This window comes from Coturnix japonica, chromosome 10 (genome assembly GCF_001577835.2).
Source record: "Coturnix japonica isolate 7356 chromosome 10, Coturnix japonica 2.1, whole genome shotgun sequence".
NCBI classification, from domain to species: Eukaryota; Metazoa; Chordata; class Aves; order Galliformes; family Phasianidae; genus Coturnix; species Coturnix japonica.
Window position 1 is genome coordinate 1,147,844 of NC_029525.1, and position 18,891 is coordinate 1,166,734.

Consider the following 18,891-nt stretch of genomic DNA (forward strand, 5'->3'; position numbering starts at 1 on the left):
GTCCAGGCTGTCAGGGCTTCCAGAGCTGCTACTCATATGCACAGTGTCCAGATGAAAGTCCTGCTGGTGTCGACATTTGAAGGTGTTACACCCTGGTGAAAGGTGTGTGTGGGAGCAGAGGGGCCCCAAAAGTCACTAGATCTGGCTCCAGTTAAGTATGTTCTGCCTATTCTTACCAGTCTTGTGGCATCCCCAAATGAGGCCCTGGGGATTGCAAAGCAGTCAGCTTTCATTTAAAGCCCGACCTTGGCATCAGGCTGCTAGCATGGCAAGGAGGAGAGATGAGTTAGCTGGCAGCCTGCCTGTGTGTGGCAAGGGCTCTTTTAAAAGCCTCAGAGGATGCATTAGTTTGATGTCAAAGGCTTTGTTTGTGGCATTCCCTGGAACAGTTATCCGCCCTCTGTGCCTGTACACATATCTCCTCTCTGTCTGAGTCTCTGAAGCTCTCCCAGCCCATGGCCAAAGATTGCAGAGATAGCTCCAGTGAGACAGATGGAGATGGATCCTGGCCTCGGTGGGGACAGCTGCATCCCTGACAGTCCCCTCTGGTCACACACCTGTTAAGAACTATACTTAGCATGGGAAAACTTTCCAGAAAAGAGAAAGCAGGGGAGAAGTCTCCACAGCAGGTCTTAAAGCTCCAAAATGCCTTTCAGTGATAGCATCCCAAAATGACAGGCAGGTGAAAAGCAGGCAGTATACCAAGATGTGCTGGCACTGTTCAGAGACAGCCTGAGTGCGTGATGGCTTCATAAGTCCTGGCTGAGCCTCTAGGAAGCCTGGTGTGTTTGTCCTGCCATGCCCGGCAGTCCAGATCACTCAGCATGAGGGAATGGAGGGAGATATTGAGGGAGGCAACTGCTAGGGAGGCACAGGTAGAACCCTTGCTTTTGCAGCATGTGAGGCAGCACAGGCTCCATGTCCATCACGTCGCACAGGATTGTTGCAGTACCTCCAGCAATTAGAGCAGTTCTTAGTTCTGGAACACACAGCAAGCTGTCTGCTTGTGCTCCAACTTGCTTGCAGCATTCACTGCCATCCATCCGCCTGCCCATCATCCTGCTGTGTATCTTCCTACCCCTACAGCTCACAGGCGGTGTGGAATGAAAAAATCCTCCACATGTGGAATGGAATCCTCCTCTTGGTGCTGTGCAAGGTGAGGGAATGGGAGGCATTTCAGTTTTTCTTCTGTGTATAAATGAGGAGCCTGAAGCTAGTGCTCCTGCTGTGGTGCTAACTGAATTGCAATAAGCTTGCTTGCCAGTCCCCCTTCTTGCAACAGCAGAGGCAGCAGATCCAGGTAGGTTTAAAGCCCATGTTTTCTTTTATCTTCTTAATGTATAATGTAGAGTGGCCCGGGTTGAAAAGGACCACAACACTCATCTTGTTTCAACCCCTTGCTATGTGCAGGGTCGCCAGCCACCAGACCAGGCTGCCCAGAGCCACATCCAGCCTGGCCTTGAATGCCTGCAGGGATGGGGCATCCACAGCCTCCTTGGGCAACCTGTTCCAGTGCGTCACCACCCTCTGTGAAAAAAACTTCCTACTAACATTCCCCTTGTCCTGTCACTGTCAACCCTTGTAAACAGCCGTTCCCCCTCCTGTTTATTCGCTCCCTTCAAGTACTGCAAGGCCACAACGAGATCTCCCCAGAGCCTTCTCTAAGCTAAACAAGCCCAGTTCCCTCAACCATTTCTCACAGGAGAGCTGCTCCAGCACCCTGACCATCTTAGTGGCCTCTTCTGGACCTGCTCCAAGAGCTCTGCACCTTTCCTGTTCTGGGGGTCCCAGACCTGGATGCAGCACTGCAGATGGGGCCTCACAAGAGCTGAGTCGAGGAGGACAATCACCTCCCTGTCCCTGCTGGCCACTTTTCTTTTAATGCAGCCCAGCACACAGTTGGCTTTGGGTGCACACTGCTGGCTCATGTCCAGCTTCTCATCCACCAGTACCCCAGGTCCTTCTCCACAGGGCTGCTCTCAAGATCTTCCCCCAGTCTGTATAAATACCTGGCATTGCCCCAACCCAATGCAGCACCCTGCACTTGGCCTTAGTGAACTTCATTAGGTTTTCATGGGCCCACTTCTCCACCCTGTCCAGGTCCCTCTGCATGGATTCCCTTCCCTCCAATGGATCAACTGCACCACTCTGCCTGTTGTCATTACATCATCCTTCTTGAGTGCTATCAGAGGTGGGATGAAGACTGTCTGGGAATTAGAGGCACTAGCCAGCACAAACTGCTTCTGTCAATGTGCTTTATTGGGCTACATCAAGAAAGGAGTTTAAAAAACAAAAAACAAACAAACAAACAAAAAAAGCCCCCAAAATGGGCTCACTGAGCCAGACCAACTCATAAACAGATTAGAATGCTGAGGAGGTCAGGTTTCAGCTGGCATTCATGAAAATAGGGGAGTTCTGGCATTGTTGGAGGGTGATTCATTTCACTGGAATATTTCAAGGAGGAGAACCACACAGGAGTTGGGAGCACAGACCTGCAAAGAGAGGGGTCCTGTGTTGAGTTTTTGCCTCCAACTTCGCTACTGCAGATTTATGCTGATACCACGTCTATCAGGAAAAGTTATCTGTTTCTGTTTAACTCAGATGAAAGCCCGTGTGTGGTTATTGCATTCTAAGTTTGCTAGAACTTGTTAATAATTTAGGATAATAGAGTCAGTCAAATTAATTCACTTCTAAAATTGAGCTTATTTGCATTGGCTTGTCTTTTTTGTAACAGATCTCTCTGCGGGCATATATTTGTATAAGCTTTTTGTATGTGCTCAAGAGAGTTTGTGTGCATATGTAATTTCTTTCACCATCTTACAACCAAAAGAGACTGAGCTGAATTTAAACATTGCACTAGAAAAATAGTTTCTCCCTGCCTGTGAATATATTCAGGGAAGGTCCAACCCAAAGTGAAGCCAAATAGAGGAGAAATAAATCCAAGGGAAAAATGGGGTTTGTAATGGAAATGCTCTCTTGTCTTAAATTATAGCCAGGCATATGTGAAGCTGAAACACATGCTGAAGCATCCAGACGGTGCCTCAAGCTGGCCACGCGTTCCCAGAAATAAAGAAGAACACCAGAGCCTACCTGCAGAATGACCTTTCTCCTGACTGACTTGCAGCTCTGAAGCTTTTGTGCTGGAAGAGATAGGGCAAGATACATGAAGTGACAGATTGCTACTGACAGTGAAAGGCTCTTTCAGCTACATTTCTCTGCAGCCTCAGTGATATATCCAGGGGCTTGTTAGAGAACAACAGCACCAGCCAATAACCAGTTGGTCTAAGCCCTAGAGATAGACCGTATGTCCCACACTCTGTTTCCTAATCAACGAGTGTAGAGTGAATTCAGCTGCAGTATTGCTTCTCTCTCGTGTGTTATATAGGAGGGAAACACACCCGTGTATTTATCTGTGGCCATGCCTCTATCTATAAATAACAATGTTTGTATCTGTGCGTGCGAGTGCATATTTATGTGAGTATGTATTTATTGTGGGCGAGGCTGGCTGTAGAGCAGCCCATGAAATGGAAATCTTTTTGTGCAAATCATGCTTTTGGAGGAGAGGAGAGCCAGGAGACCAGGGATGATGGATTGGCCCTGAACTGCGAAGAAAAAATTTTTAAAGGCAAAACAATTTCAGGGAAAGGGTCTCCAAAAAAGTCCAGTTTTGGGAGGTAGCTCGATTGAATTTCTGGTTCCTGGCTGCTTGCCTGGAGGGCCTCTTGTCACTTCTACTTTCTTCCAACAAGGCAGAAGGTGGAATTGACAGCAGCCTTCCTGCCAGGCTGTTAGAGAAGCGGTGAAGCCAGATGCTTTGCCTTCCTGCTCCCTCCCCTTTGTGCAGCCCAAGAGCTGGAGAATGAAGTTGCTTAACTTTTCCATCTTCGTTCTCCAGTGTTCCTGGTCTTACCCAGCAGAGGTGCTGTGGAATGCAAAAATCAGTGTGTCTGCACAAAGGAGTCCTTGGCTGGTGAGGGATGGGGGTGTGTGTGTCGCATGGTATTGTCATGCTTTTGTCCACAAAAGTAAAGTCATTCTTTTGTACAAAGTGTTTATGCAGAGATGCGTGTTGATGGAGATAAGCTGACACAGAATCCCTTCCCCTAGAGCATGACTAGGGCAAATAATTGGGATATGTAATACATCACATAATGTTTTCAGAGATTCCATTTCGCTACTAAACCCAAACTCAACCCACGCTATTTGTGTAACTGCATGAAGGTTGCATTGTCGGTGATACCAAAAATATTCCTGTGTTTTCTTCTGCAAGGACAATATCCCCAGCCCCTCTATTTTCATCTTTTTAGTTGGTAAGAAAGGCCTTTAGTTGGTAAGAAATTTTAAAAGATTCCTGTTGCTGTTGAATTCTGTATGCATCATTTAACTAGATAATTTGCTGGCTCAAACATTTCTGTGTAATCAAATTGGTTGGTTGTTTCGACATTTTTAAATGCTGGTTAAAATGATGTGGAGAATGGGCCCCTCTATTTAGATAAAGTTTCTTGAGATCTAACCTGCACCAACTTAGGGGCTGTACGTTTCCCAGCACACACAACCCACAGAGCTTTTGTTCTCCCTTGTCTCTAGAACCTGTTGGCTTTGCTGAGGGCATCCAGACAGCTCAAAAGCAGTGAGATCATAGGGCTTTATTAAAATACACACAGCCCTCTTCTCCTCGCTACGCAGAAGTTGCATCACCATCTATCCAGTGAGTGTCCATGTGCTTCTTCTTCCTGTCACTGCTCTCTTGGTCCCTCTGCCACCTGCTCTGGATGGAGGCAGGCTTTCCTCCTTGTTTGGCATGCACTGCTGCTTGTGCCAAGTCAGGCAGGAATGAACATCAGCCTAGGGCAAGCCACGAACATTTGTAGCCTGCAGCAAGGCAAAAAGGATTGCCCAGAACAGCCTTTGGAAATATTTTAATTACCCCTGATGAACTGGCAATCAGCTTACATCGGGGAAAGATCACAAGTGGAGACAAAATCTAAGGGGAATTTTATGCTTGGAGTCAAATTTCAGCAACATTTTTGAAGTGTTTCTAATTGGTAACGTTTACAGCCATCACCAAACATCCCCAAATCAAAACAGTTCTGATATATGTGGAAAACAGATCTCAGTTGTGCATCTCTAGTGCAGCATTGTGAGGTGGATGAGTGTGGAGCTTATAAAAGAGTCTGGATATCAGCCCAACCACCAAGATCAATCTGAACAGCTGGTCAGGAGACCTATTTAATGGACCGTGAATCAAAAAATAATATGTATATATTTTGTATCTGCAGACTTGTCAGTGAAAGAAGAGCTTGCATCTGCTTGATGTCTTTTGGATCAAGTCATCTGCCAGCCAAAGCAGTCTCTTCTTGCCTGCTTCCAAGAGGCATGAGCTTAAACAACTGGTCTCAGAGTGGGGTGTATCTACAGTCTTAGCTGCAAAGGAAAGTGATTATTCCTCCCTAGTAATTCAGTTTCACATAAGGAAATTATCACACACAGAGGCGTGCACCTTCCTCTGTTCTGTCAACACGTGCTGCTAGAAAGATTTATTTCAGTAATAAGGTCCTTGCAGCGAAACTTAACGAAAATGAGGGGGCAAGTTTATTAATTATATATTTTCCAGTTAATGAAACATGATATTTAAAGGAAATAATTGCAGACATCTCCCTTGATGGCACAATTCATTTTCAGTAATAAATGGTTTGTGTTTCCTTTTGTTGAACTGATCAGTTACAGAGACAAATCCTGCCTTGTGCTAGGCCCCTCTTATCTCTCTTTATTTGCAGGAGATGAAATGTTCTCCTGTTCAGTGTATGCGGAAGAGATTGGAGCTGAGTTGCTATCTTCGTAACAGCAAAACTACAGCGAGATCTGAATTCTTTGTTCATGTTTCATCGCCTGCTTTGAGGCAAGCAGTGGTGATGAGATCAGACATCAGCCGTAGGGTGAGTACAGATACCACCCACACCAGCTCTGCCAGCAGACTGCAGTCTGTATCTGGTTCCTCCGTTTCTGTCTGTCCCTCACAGCCCTGCTGCAGGCTCTAATAGATGTAGAAGCCTTGTTATACAGGGCTCAGGTATGTCTTCCCTCAGGCTGCTTCCAAGCAGCCACTTCCATTTATGCTGGAATGTTATGTAGGAGCTCTCAGAACACTTCATGCCATTTGCAAAACCTGGTCATGGATATGCATTTTCTAACCTCATAGTAACTTGACAGGTTATCTCTTACGGTGTCCAGGTGAGTTCTTATATGCACTAACATTTGTAGAACAGGGATGTTGGTTGCTGGTTTTTTTTGGCAGTATCATTGATAGTTTCTATATGCCTCTAACACCTTTCAAGCAGGTTGGCAGATTCTAACTCATGTAGGTGCCCACCTCTCATTTTCTGTCTGTTACCTGAGGCATATTATAGAGTCTGTGTCACACAGCTGAGTGATTTTTATTCCTTCCACTTGAGGGAAGTATCTTACAACATTTTACACTAGTCCACTGCAGTTGACTCAAGCCACCTATTCTTGAAATGCAGCCAACAAGGTGAGAGGATGTTTAAAAAAATTAACAGAGTGCAGATAAAAACGAGACAGAAAGTAGAAGTGGGATAAAACACCATAAGTAGATGAACTTGGTGTGCCTACTAAACACAGAGCCATCCTGGGTGACACATGCTGTCTCTTCTTTCATTTTTTTCTTTACAAGTTGTTGGTGAAGTTGGTAGGTTCTCCCCATGGTGTTCACTGCAAAATAAACTGTGACAGGTGAAGTTATTAGCTCTAATAGCTATGCACACCTCAAGACAACAGTCCTTTGTCACTGTGATGTTGATCGGAACTCTTCTAGGAGGTGCTTATCTAAAGGTGTGCCGCAGGGATTAGGGCTAGGTCCAGTCTTCTTTGGTGTCTTCCTCAGTGAGCTGGAAGAAGGGGTAAGCAGCATGTTAATGACATCTGTGGCTGAAACAAAGAAGGGACAATGTAAAAGGCACAGGTGCCAGCCCACCAGAAATGGGTAGGGCTGGGCTGGATCTGCCATAGGCTTTCTGTCTATATTTGCCTTCACTTGATTTTGTAAATAAAATGTGGCGTCTGTACAACCAAAGAGGTGGGCTGGGTATTTGTAAGGGCATCTGTTCAGCTAGCGTTGGGTACTTTGCTTTATAACACAGGTTTTCTGCAGGCCCGTCTTGTGAATATTTAAACGTGTGAGTAGTGGAAGGTGCAAATCTGGATGGAGGCTTGCGAACGTGGAGGGAAGTAGAGAGTGTGTGAGTTGCATGTCTCTTGCTCACGTGTGCACGTCTTCCAATACCTCCCAGACAGATTGTCATCCAAGCAGCTCTGACAGCTTGCAGGCATCAATCACACAGACTCTGCAATAACTCTGCAAGGTCAGGAAGTGGGATCAGGCGGTGGAAAATCTGTGTCTCTTTGTTCCTCCAAGGAACAATTTGTGCCTGAACAAGGAGAGGTGAACAGAGGGTAGCAGTGACTCCTGCAAGAGTGCGCATTTGCGCAGAGTTTCCCTGATGTGCTTAGAGCTGGGGATGGGAGCCAGGTCTGCTGAAACCCCATTCCCTGCCTTGACCACTAGAAACACTTCCTACCCGCAGAAGCCTCACTGTGAAACCACCCACAGGAGAATGGCTTTGTTATTTGGCAAGGAGTGCCAAGGCTCCTCTCTACCCAATCCACAGGCACATTTCTGGGGTTACATGTTTACTAAAGTCTTGGCTTTGCTGGTTTGGAGAGAATAAAAGTTGATTGTTCACCAGCCAGGGATCGGCTTCTCCCTGCCTGTATGTGTAAATATGTCTGTACTGCCCTACCAGGTCACGGGGATTGTTTGTTGTGTAGCAGCCTGCTTGTGTTAGAAGCCTTCTCTCTCCTCTGCAGTAAACACATCTCTTGTTACCTGTTCTCTCTAAGGCTTTTCTCATCTCTTCTATCCTATCCTTAACTTGGCTACTTTGGCTTTAAGGCCTTGTGTTAGCTGGATTGATGTATTTATTTAATAATAAAACTTAAAGAGCTAGTTGTTTTCTGCATTACCATGTCCTAGACACTGCCTGTCTGAGGAGCCGGGTCATGATGGGGTTAGCATAGAAAGAAGAAGGGCTACTTGATGTGTGTATCATCTCAGCCATCCCTGCTGTTCCTGCTGGCTCTCAGCCTTCTCCCACTAACCCACCTTTTCCTGAGTTGGCAGGAAAGATTGTTGCTGTTCAGGCTGTCCTGACCTTACCAGTTCCATCTCTCACTATGTGGAATGGATCATATAAAAGGAAGTCCGCAACCCAGGTCTACAGAAAGAACCAAATGACAATAGAGGGAGGATGACAGAAAACTACAGCAAGGGGATGGGCTTGCCATCCCTTTTTTCTCCTGTGTACATTCTGCTAGGTGTCACAGTACATGTTTGCATGTCTCCCTCATGGCTCCATACACCCATGCCTGAATGTGGCTGTGCAGATTTGGGTATATGGGCTTGTGGGGCGGAGCAGAGCCTCTGTGCACAGCACTACTACTGCATCAGATCCCAGTTTTGTTTTAAAACAGAGGTAAGAGATCTGGATTCTGGATATTGATCTGAGCCATCTGCTGTTCCAGATCTGAAGGCAGATCTGAAGGCAGTCAGCTCCTGACTAGTGCAGGAAAGTGTTCCCCAACCCTACAGCTTCACACACTCAACTGATAGGTCTAATGGAACGTTTTGCTGCTTTAGGAGACTTAATGTTATTCAGCTTCCTGAAATCCTGAGTTCTGTGATATCCATGTGACAGCACTGCTATGAGCAGAAGTCAGTCGAACTGCTTCATCGCTAATGTTTTCCTGTCTGTTGGTTTTACAGCCGAATAATGAAACTCACTTCCCATCACTCTCTGACCTTGGCTTTGCAGAGTGCTCAGGTGCATCTTAAAGACTTTGTGTTTCAAGAAGCAGAAGTCTGCCACAGCTGCAGCTCAGTGCAGTGCACGGCTCGTTGCCTTGCAGAGTTTGTTTCCCTGAATGTGCAGTTCTTTCTTTAGGAAGAAGTCTGTATCTTCAAAATTTCTGCCCATAAAACTGAAAACATTGAGGCTGTTTTGCACATCAGCAACAGAATGAAGAAAGCAGAGGCAATCAGGACCCCAAATAATTATGTTTATCATCTATTATCATCACGCAGGGCCTGATTGCACATAAGCACTTCTAGCTGGCTGCTTGCAAGAACAGAAGGCAGGGAGTACCATTAGAGAACCCACTAATTATTTAAAAGGATACTAGCCAGCTGCTGAACAGTGCAGCAGGGTGTTCTCTGGGCTGTGAGCACACCTATTTATTATGTATGTAAAAAACAAGGGCATGTCCAGTGCTGAACCCTTCTGTGTGCGTGCAGATATTGGAAGGTTTGGTTTATAGAGGTAGACTGCAGGGGAAATAACAACCCAGCCTCTTTCGGGCTGATCCTGGGAATATGGAAGGTGTGATCTAGAAGAGCCCACCATCGCCTGAGCCCTTCTCCATGAAGGGGATTCTTCCAAGGGAACTCTCTGGAGTTTCCCCTCATGGCTCTGTTTGCTCCTCCCCAGCTTAATGCTGCTCTGGGGACATGTAACCCTGAACAAGGACTTCAGGACTGAGTTTCCCACTAGCAGAAGTATCCTCTACCACACTGCTGCACATCTGAGGGTGCTGGGCAGAAATGTTCAAGCACCTTCAAGTGATCTCAGTTCAGAAAATACACCTAAAACATTTGCTGCATTCTTGAAGGTAAGCAACAGAAAGCACCTTCTCCTACCCATATCTTTGCAGCTCAGTCCTGTTGGTCCAACTGCTGCGCTGTGAAAAGGCCCAAATATGTCCTGGCTGCTGTGAGTGCTGTGGATTGCTGCACTTGGCCGTTCTGTGCAAGATCTTGGTAGAAATGTGCTTGAAGGTAGAAATCTTAAGGCTGATAGCGCAGGAAGAGTTAAAGCCAGATTTTGTATGTATAGTGAAATTAGTTGGAATCCCATCAGAAGTCTGTGCCTCTTCATCTCTAGAACATCTGAGATGCTGTACGTTTACTTGTTTTGATTTTCAGGGCTAGAAAGTGGCTTTCTAAACCCTATTTTCCATGATGGACTCCAGATGAGGACGTAAAATCTCTCCTTATTGGAGGCCAATCCTGAGGTGTTTCTGTGTGTACAGAAGTGCTATTTCTCATCCTCTGAGTATCTGTCAGTGGGAACTGGTGTTTCTCACCCTCTGCCAAGAACTCTCCTTTACCAAGGCTCTTACGAACTACTTTCAAAATTGGAATGCTTTTTTAGAGCCAGACATTGATGTCAGTGCATTTTTACTGAAATGCAAATGCAACCCAATCAGTGTTCCATTCCCACACTTCAGTTTTCCTTCTAATTACTTTTCCATGGGCACCCTTTCCTTCTGGCTTATCTACAAGACTGTGGCAGTGCTGTCAAGGCAGGTGCTGTTCACCTGCATTGAAAGGGCACTGGTCTAAGGGACAGAGTCAGGTGCTTCTGCTGTGTGGGTATCTCCTGCTGAGGAGCTGAGGAGAGCTGAGCTCTGTGGTGTGCTCTGTGTCTGGAGAAGAGTCCTGCTTTTACTAAGCAGTGGTATTACACTTGCTGTTTGAAGGCCATAGAGCCCTACAGTCGCAGGATAATGCTGTATGAAAGGAACCCCATGGAGCCTTCAGTCCCGGCCCTTGCTCAAAGCACAGGCAACTTCAAAGCTGGGTCCAGTTGGTCTGGGCCTCATCCAGACATATTTACAAATATATCTCTGTTTATGTATTCCTCTGCCTCTCTAGGCTCCTGTCCAGCTCTTAACCACATTCACTGTGCAAAATGACTGCACAGCGCCTATCCTGGAGCTGGGTGCTCAGTAGCTGAGTGGGAAATCTTTTCCAAAATCCTTGCCCTTTTCTGTGCCCAGGAGATAAGAGGCCAGAATCCACCTCATTTAATCTGACAATATGCATCCAATAATAATAATCCAATAAGCTTTTGGGAGGGTATATATATTTCTAGGTTTGGGTTCCATCTTAACCCAAACCTTTCTCTTACTTAGAGCTTATGCCCAAAGGAGGGGAGTCTTTCCTGATTTTGGTCTAAGAGGACTTGTTCTTTTAAGGCCTTTAGGATTTGTAGTCATCCTAGACCACTGAATCCCTAGACCAGCTGGTGAAAGGAAGGTGAGATTATGGGAGTCAACCAGGGGCTTTTATGGGAGCTGTAGAACCTGGAGCAGGGTGGTGAAGGAAAAGATGCCCAGAAACTAGTGTGCCTGGTTAGACAGAGGCATTTCATTGATGATAAGTGTACCTCTGTTTTGTAGTGGTGAGTAGAAACAGAATCATGTTCTGAACTAGATTCTGGGGCAAGATGTCCCTAGGCTGGGGTCACAGCCTGTGGGGTGAGCACTCGGGTTCTAGGGCTGAAGGCTGCTGCTGGCTATAGTGGGGAGGTTCTGGACCTGTAGGGCAAAACCTCTGGACTTCATGTAGCATGGGAGGTGTAGAACAAAGCCTCAGGTGCTCTGGAACTGTACAACCATAAGATAAAAGGAGGCTTATCCCAGAGAGCTCCCCACTGAAGTGTGAGACTGGTGGAGGTGAACAGAGGAGCTGTGAAGTGATTCAGTGTGCTATCAAGGCTGTCAAGCTTCCTGCAGAAATCACAGTGAAAGAAGATTTTGAAGAAGACAAGTAAGCAGCTCTGTGGGTGTTCTTCCCATCTAAAAGTATGAATAAAGAAAAGCATGACTTCCTTGAAAATCTGGTGGGTGGATTGGTGCTATGAGCTGATAGAACATGGGGGCTGATTTGTTCATAATGAATGAAAGATGGCAGATGGGGAGAGGCAAGGAAAGACCTTCAGCACTACTGTAGTAAATCTACTTCTGAGACTTGGGATGGTGGGTTGTTTTTTTTCCTGATATAAAAGAGCAGAGGGAGGATATTTGCCTGAGGGTAATGAGAGCTATTAGAGGTAAATATAGTTGGTCCTTTGTCTCATCCAAAGCAAAGACCAGCTTCAAAAGCACTGAGATAGGATGGTCTCCCTGGTATTAAGAAGGGTGGGATTCTTGGGTCTGGTCCCACTTCCTTTTAGCTCTTGTTTTGCAAGGGAAGATGAAGAGCTGATGCCCCTTCAGACCAGTAATGACTTCACAGCTCTACTTTTTCCCCCAAAGCCTTTCCTCATATACGCTAACGAGTCTGAGCCTACTTCATGGTGCCTGCAGTAATTGTGCTTTTAATTATGCTCTGTGTTTTTGACCATCTGTTGTGCTCTTTTCAGAATCTGTTTCAGTTCTGATATCCCCTTTGAGATGAAGGGATCACAAGTGCACAAAGTATCCAAGGTGTGGATGAATCATAGATTCTTCTGTTCTTTTTTTTCTTTCCAAATGATTCATACCACTTGATCTGCTTCTTGATGCTTACTGAGCATTAAGCTGACGTTTTCATGGAGCTGACAGCTATATGTATGCAGAAAAACGAGAGCCTGCGAAGAGGAGTGATGTCTGTTGGGCAGGAAAAGACGAGGTTTTTTGGGAATATCACAGGAGCCTGAAGGCTGTGTAGAGCCTCCCAGCATGGAGCCCACTTGTGAGAGAAACCAACAGGCAGTTGGTGGTGTCAGGAAGATGCTGTAACTTGCTGATAGACATGAGAGCAAGCATGGCACACTTCATCCTTGAACAAGAGTAGCAAAATGAAAGGTTAATGAGCCAGAGAGCTTGTTAAGAAGAGAGCAGCTGCAAGCTTGGGCAGGGGATGTGCAGCAGTATCTTTGAAGAGGACTATATTCAGGGCCGGCAATAAAGTGGGCTGCACAGGAGGATGCACATCACAGATCTGACTCTCATTTGGGATTGTGTGTGGGGACAACATGGGATGCATGCATAAAGGATGTGCAGGTTAAATACAGGTTGTGTGGTTACCATGTGTGGGTCAGACCCTCAGTAACCTTAGGAAAGTCTCATTCCAGGATCCTCCTTTGACTTTAGTCAGCTGCTTCTCATCTTGTCTTCTGCGCGTCCATTAAGGATTCCTTGGACTGCCTTGATGTGACTTCCTTCTGCTCTTGCTGTTTTCTTATTCTTGGAGAGTGGTGGATGTAGCTCACCAAATTACTTGAGGGGTTTTCTCTCTTATTCTAGTATTCTGTAGGCAGGTTCCTTTCCAATACAATCCGTTACCTGCAGGGTTAGGTGCTAAGCATCAGTTATGTGAGAGGACTGTAAATGAGGTTCCTTCAAAAACTAGTTCTGTTTTGCTTAAGGCCATAATGGGAATACTGCTGTGTTTCCATTAAATCCCCTTTGTATCAATCTGTAGAGCTCACTGTGGGCGAGAGGTGCTAGGATCCCAATAGGCTGCTAATTAATTACCAACCCTACATTCTTTATTGGCAATGCGGGGCCTTCCGTCATTGCCTCTTGATAGTTAATTAGGTGAAAGCCAAGGAAAGGCTCTGTTTCAGTGGTGATCAGTTAATGTTCCTTCTGGCTTTATTCCTTGCAGACACTTCTTGACAGTGTGAGGGGAAGCCAAGACTGAGCATATGGTTTGTTGCGAGCTCTGACCTTCCCAGTGATATGGGGCAAAGCCAAGCGCCTGGAATTTCCATCGAGTGCCATTCGGAAACCTACCTGATGCTGTGGAAAGCCCCTGTGCCATTTCTGAGTAATGAAATCTGTGGGTAAACTGCCAGTTGCTCTTCTCTCATATTATTCCCTATTATACAAAATAAGCAGCTATGGTAGCACAAGAGGAGAAGGAGACTTTTTTTCCTCTTTAGGATCTGATGGTAAGCACCAGCACAGCTCCATGGAAGCTCTCAGGTGGGGACTTGCTGGCCATGGGTGCCCCTTGTGTGGCTCTGTGAAGTCAGGGCATCATTGGATAGCAGACTGGGGTGCCTGAGGGCACGCTTCTACAAGCCACACATGCAATCTGTTGAGATCTTAGCCATCATCAAAGGAAAAAGCACGTTTGGGATGAGTTTGGAAACTCTCCAGCCATTCTAAGTGTGAAATCTGCAGCTGGTTGGCCAGGAAGAGATGTACACGAAATGTAACTGCTTGTGGCTTGCCAAGATCTGGGTGGGAAAAACCTTCATTTGAAGAGGATTTCCCATCTTCTCCCAAGGACTCCCCAGCTGCTGAGCTTTTTTTAGTTGCCCCAGCCTCGTGGCTAGGATCTGTATTTCTCAAGACCTTGAAGCTCATTGCTCTCTCCAATTCCTCACAGAGTCCGCTGCAGCCTGACTCCAGTCTCACAGCTGTTTGCTCCTTCATTGGAATCTGCTTTGAACAGAAACAATTTTGACTTTATTTTCCTTTTGCTGTGCAGCCACCTAATTACTTAACATTATATTGCAGCCTCTTCTTACAGCATTTCCAAAGTGCTCATCAAAGCCTCTCTGCCCCAGCACTGGGGGAGGTGGATTATTAGTCTCTCTGTGTTCAAGGTTAGAGATGTTCTCTTCTCTCATGGACTAGCGACTCTTCCAGACACATCTTTAGTCTTGCCATTCAAGATCAAAACCAGAGGCAGCTGGGAGTGCGTTAGAGTAATGTGCACTCAGAGGCAGCACTTTGTTTCTTGTAAGTGACTATCAGCTGAGCCTGTGATGTGCTGAAATCGGACTGATTCGCCCCGCAGAGGGGAGCAGCCAGTCTGGGAGCTGGCTGTGGAACAGCGAAGGCTGAGCGCATACTGTGGCATGCTAATGACTGACCTTGTTTCTCTTGCTTCTGCCCTCAGTGTCTGCTGCTAGAAAGGTTTCTGATGGGTGATAAGCAGCAAGTGTTTCCATAGAGCAGACTTCACAAAGCTGAGATTCCTTCAGACCCTTGAAAGGCTGCTCAGGAATATCACATACTTAAATACTTGGCATAACTGGATGCATTCAGTCTTGGGATGGTGGGAGGATTATCAGGTCTCCCTCATGTCTTGACAAAATAAGGCTCCTAAATCACCATGTTTTTTCTCCTTATGCATATACTGAGTGCCAAAGGCTAACACAGGCAAGTTCTCAAGTATGTGATGTCCTAGAGATGAGGTGATATGTGAGAAAGCAAGAGGCTGGATTAAATAGTCTTCACTCAGATTTAATGTATGTGCACCTGAGCTGCATGCAGAGAGCAGCTGCTGGGGCCTGGCTGTTCTGGTGTCCTATGCTGCATGCAGCACTGCAGTACTGGGAGGGAAAGCAAGGGCAGAATTTGTACTGGTGCACTGGGAGGGAAAGCAAGGGCAAGATTTGAATTGGTAAGGAGAAGGAGCCAGAAATGGAGTGGGAAATATAGGAAGGGCAGTGGGCAGAGTCATGGGAGCCAGATCTGCTCTTGGATGGCAGCTGTTGCATCCATTTGCTCAGCAGGTATGTCCTTGCCTTCTCAGGAAGAACTGGCTTTTCAGAAGAGAGGGAGAAGAGAACAGAGAAAAGCTGGAGAGGAAATGAGAGGAAATAAAAGGAAATAGAAGACAAAGGGAAAGGCAGCAAATGGCTGGAAGAATTAGACATGGAGTGTAGAAAGGACTGTATGTCCCCAGTTGCTTTGAGCACTCAGCAGATCCTGTGGTTTGTCTGCTTTATTACTGACAGAGTTCTCCCTTCTGTCGGCTTGTTTCCTAATTGCTGGTCTTGTAAACTGCTTGATTTATGGCTCTGTTCATCAGTTCTGGCCCTCGGGTATAACATGCTTTTCCTTCCAGGCTGGGAAGTGAATAACGAATTAACAGCCTGCCTTAGGTTCAGTAAGAAGCTCAGCATTCAGGGATCTTTATTGTGATGCACGTGCCAAATCTAACTGCTTAATTTTTACTTCTCATTCACGGATGCTATTCAACGACTCCTTCCCCAGGGCAGCAGCTGCGTTGTGGATGCTTGGTGCCTTTGAAGTGTCCCACAAGTGAAGCCACCAAGGAATGGATTTGCAGTTGGTTTGCACAGAGAACTCAATCTGTTTCCTCGCAGCTTGCTTTGGAGCTGACATTGTGTGCCATACACGCTTGTCTCGGACAAACTTCCTTTCAATGCAGCCTAGGGATGAAGATCAAGGCAGAGAACAGACAGGCCTGCTGAGCCAAAGCTGTGACCCCCCGGTGTGCAAGCAGCCTTCAAGCCAGCTCCTGGCTGTCCTCCCCACGTTCAGTGCTGAAAAGAGGTTTGTCCTGAGGCCTGGAGCAGGGTCCCTGGAGTAGATGCAACTTTCATCGTTTATTGAGTTGAGCACTTCTGTCCCCACAGTCCTTGGTGGCAATCTTGTGCCTTCTGCACAGCTCTGATCCTTGTGGCTTCATGACTGCACCACTGTGTGCTGGGTTTATGGAGCATCCAGGCCTTGGCATAGTGATGTTTGTGCATCCCTGCAGTCATGGGCTGTGAGGATAGGAGCTCCCTGTACTCTGAGCATGGGGCTCTTCTCATTGACTAGGACTTATGGTCAGGAGGTAATTTCATGTTCATACAATAGCTCTGCAGCACTACAGACACACTGCAGCAGAGTCTTCCACACCTGGCAGCATGGCAGATGCTTAAAAACCTGCGTGAAAAAGTCAGAAAAGGTGCTGTACTTATAGGATAGAAGAGATACTGCAGCAGTACAGTAGCTGTTCTGCAGTCATAACGCTGTGCAAGGACTAGCTTGGGACTTGCAAGTCTCAAGCAGTTTAAGCTGACAGGTCCCCTCAGGACTTAGCAGTCCTGCCCTTGAACAGCCTCTTAGGATGCTGCTGCTCCCTGTGAGCTGCTTTGTTGCTGCAACATGAAAGGGGGAATTCAGGAGAATGGCTTTGTCTGTGCCCTCTGCTTCCTTCCATAGGAACAGGGGGCTCAGCTCTGTTTCACAAGAGGCCATGAGTGAAGAAAAGAGCTTGGAAAGTCACGTGGAACATTAGCATAAAGGCCTACAGCTCCTCAGGTGCTGTAAAAAGTGTGTTATAGGGAAAATTTTAGAGCAATTTTAGTCCACTTCTCACTTGTCTGCAGGAGCTCAGCATGCTTGGGAGCAATGCTGGATGCTTTTTCTCTTCTGAGGATTGTACGGCAGTGAGTTACTGGTGTCTGGTTTTTCCTCTTAGGGCACATGCAGTAAAGCAAAGCATAAATAAACTACACAGTACCGTGCTTCTTTTGCAGTAGCATTAGTAGTGCAGCTAGGTTAGGTACCATGGTCATCTTTTGGTATGCTTTGTCTCTTATGGGTCTGCAGGTGCATACTCACACGCCATGAAAACCACCTACTGAGCAACCAGACCAACTGGCCTATGGACCTATAGATCTTCTGGTTGGTGGCCTTGACAAACACTCTCATTAGGGCACAGCCAAACAGGGGGCCATGGCTGGACAGTTAGCTGGGGGCTCCTGGGGAGTGCTGGCTGTAGCCATTTGGCTGCTTATGCTAAGGATTCTAGGATACAAGACAGGAGATCAAAAAGAACCCCACTGAGTATATTAACTACTAATTGCTAAATAATCTGAATATATGCACAAAGTTCAGGTGTTATTGCTTACTGATAAAAAGGTTCAGAACTGCCTTTGGTTCTGTGTGTGTGCACGTGGTCGCACACATGGAGAATCCATTGTGTTTCCTAAACTATGTGATGAGCAAGATGGTGCAAGCAGGACAAAGGCAGCAGGTTTGAGGTCCTGGCCATATCAGGCATCTGGCTGATCTGAGGTGGTCAGCCAGCAGCAGAGATCAGAGGAGCAAAAGCAGACCCGGGATCTGTGACTGGGGCAGGTAGAGTTGATGCCTGCACCCTTCTTCCCCTCTTGTGCAAAGGTTGGGGGCACCACTTCCTGTCTGGATGCTGCTGTGGGTGGCATCACAGCACAGTCAACATCTCCTCGAACACATTCCTAGTGCTCACAGTGTACAAAGGGCTTTAAATGGGATCTCAGTTAAATATTTCTCTTTAAACTCCATATTCATGTGGCAAGATCCTCTCTGTTACCTCTGACCTGTTCCTGCCTTGCTGCTGGTATGTGTCTAAGTGCTACAGCATTCAATCACTTTCCAGACAATTGAACAGGAGCAGCTCCAAATACTGTCACTTTCCCTCTCCCCTGTCCTTGAGTAGGAATTACCTTGAGCAGGTTGTGGCCATGTGTGCAGTAATGACTCTATCAGTGAACCTGGTTTCCATTGCCTGGATGCAGGTAAAAAAGCTGCTAAAGGGAAGTCTTACAGCTGAAGATGTGATCAGATGAGCATCTGATCCATCTTTAGAACCATTTTTTTAAGGTTACTCTATTTCAGCAAAAGGTTACTGCCCCTCTGCTGTCAGGTCTTTTCCTGCAGTGCAGGTAAGTAACTCTTCGTGCTTCTGTTCTGTACACTACAAAGTAAAAGAGGGCTGTGTGAAAGCCCTGCTGGCACATTCTTCTTGTTCTGATCATTCTGAGGTTGGGGACCTGACCTTTCACAGGAGTCAGCTTCAGTGTGCACATCCTGAGGTCATGGGAGTCAGCCCCATGACAATGCAGCCTCACTGGGCACTCCTGTCTATACAGTGGCCTATAGCAGATGTGAAAGCATGAAGTTGGTTTTCTCTGGAGCAGATGAGCCCATGGTTTTGTGCTCATGATTTTCAGATCAACCTGGACGGGAAAGGCTTCTGGACCTCATGCCAGTTGGGCTCTCTTAGAGCTGAGTGCCCTCCAGACATGGCTTGATGTCAGCGCTGATCTGACCACAGCCCTGTCTTCCTAGCAGCAGCACTGAGCCAGGCTGATCTCCAGGAGCGGGATGGTAAAAGTGAAGGACTGCAAGCTGGAGGGAGAAGCTGGTGGCAGCCCCCACAAGCAGTTGGGTGTTTTCCAGCTTTCTCCCACTCTCTGTTGCAACTCTCAGCTAGCTTGGAGTCAAGGACACGCGTAACTCACTGTCTGTCTT

General features: G+C 46.6%; 1 long non-coding RNA gene across 2 annotated transcripts in view; it reads left to right on the top strand.

Annotated features, from left to right (window-relative positions):
* The window catches only part of LOC107318504, a 93,422-nt gene that overhangs the window by 36,946 nt on the left and 37,585 nt on the right, over positions 1-18,891 (top strand). For both annotated transcript variants that reach the window (XR_001557382.2, XR_001557383.2), the window contains exons 6-7: positions 4,588-4,708; positions 5,280-5,936. This is a non-coding gene — a long non-coding RNA (uncharacterized LOC107318504). The remainder of the gene's footprint in view (positions 1-4,587; positions 4,709-5,279; positions 5,937-18,891) is intronic.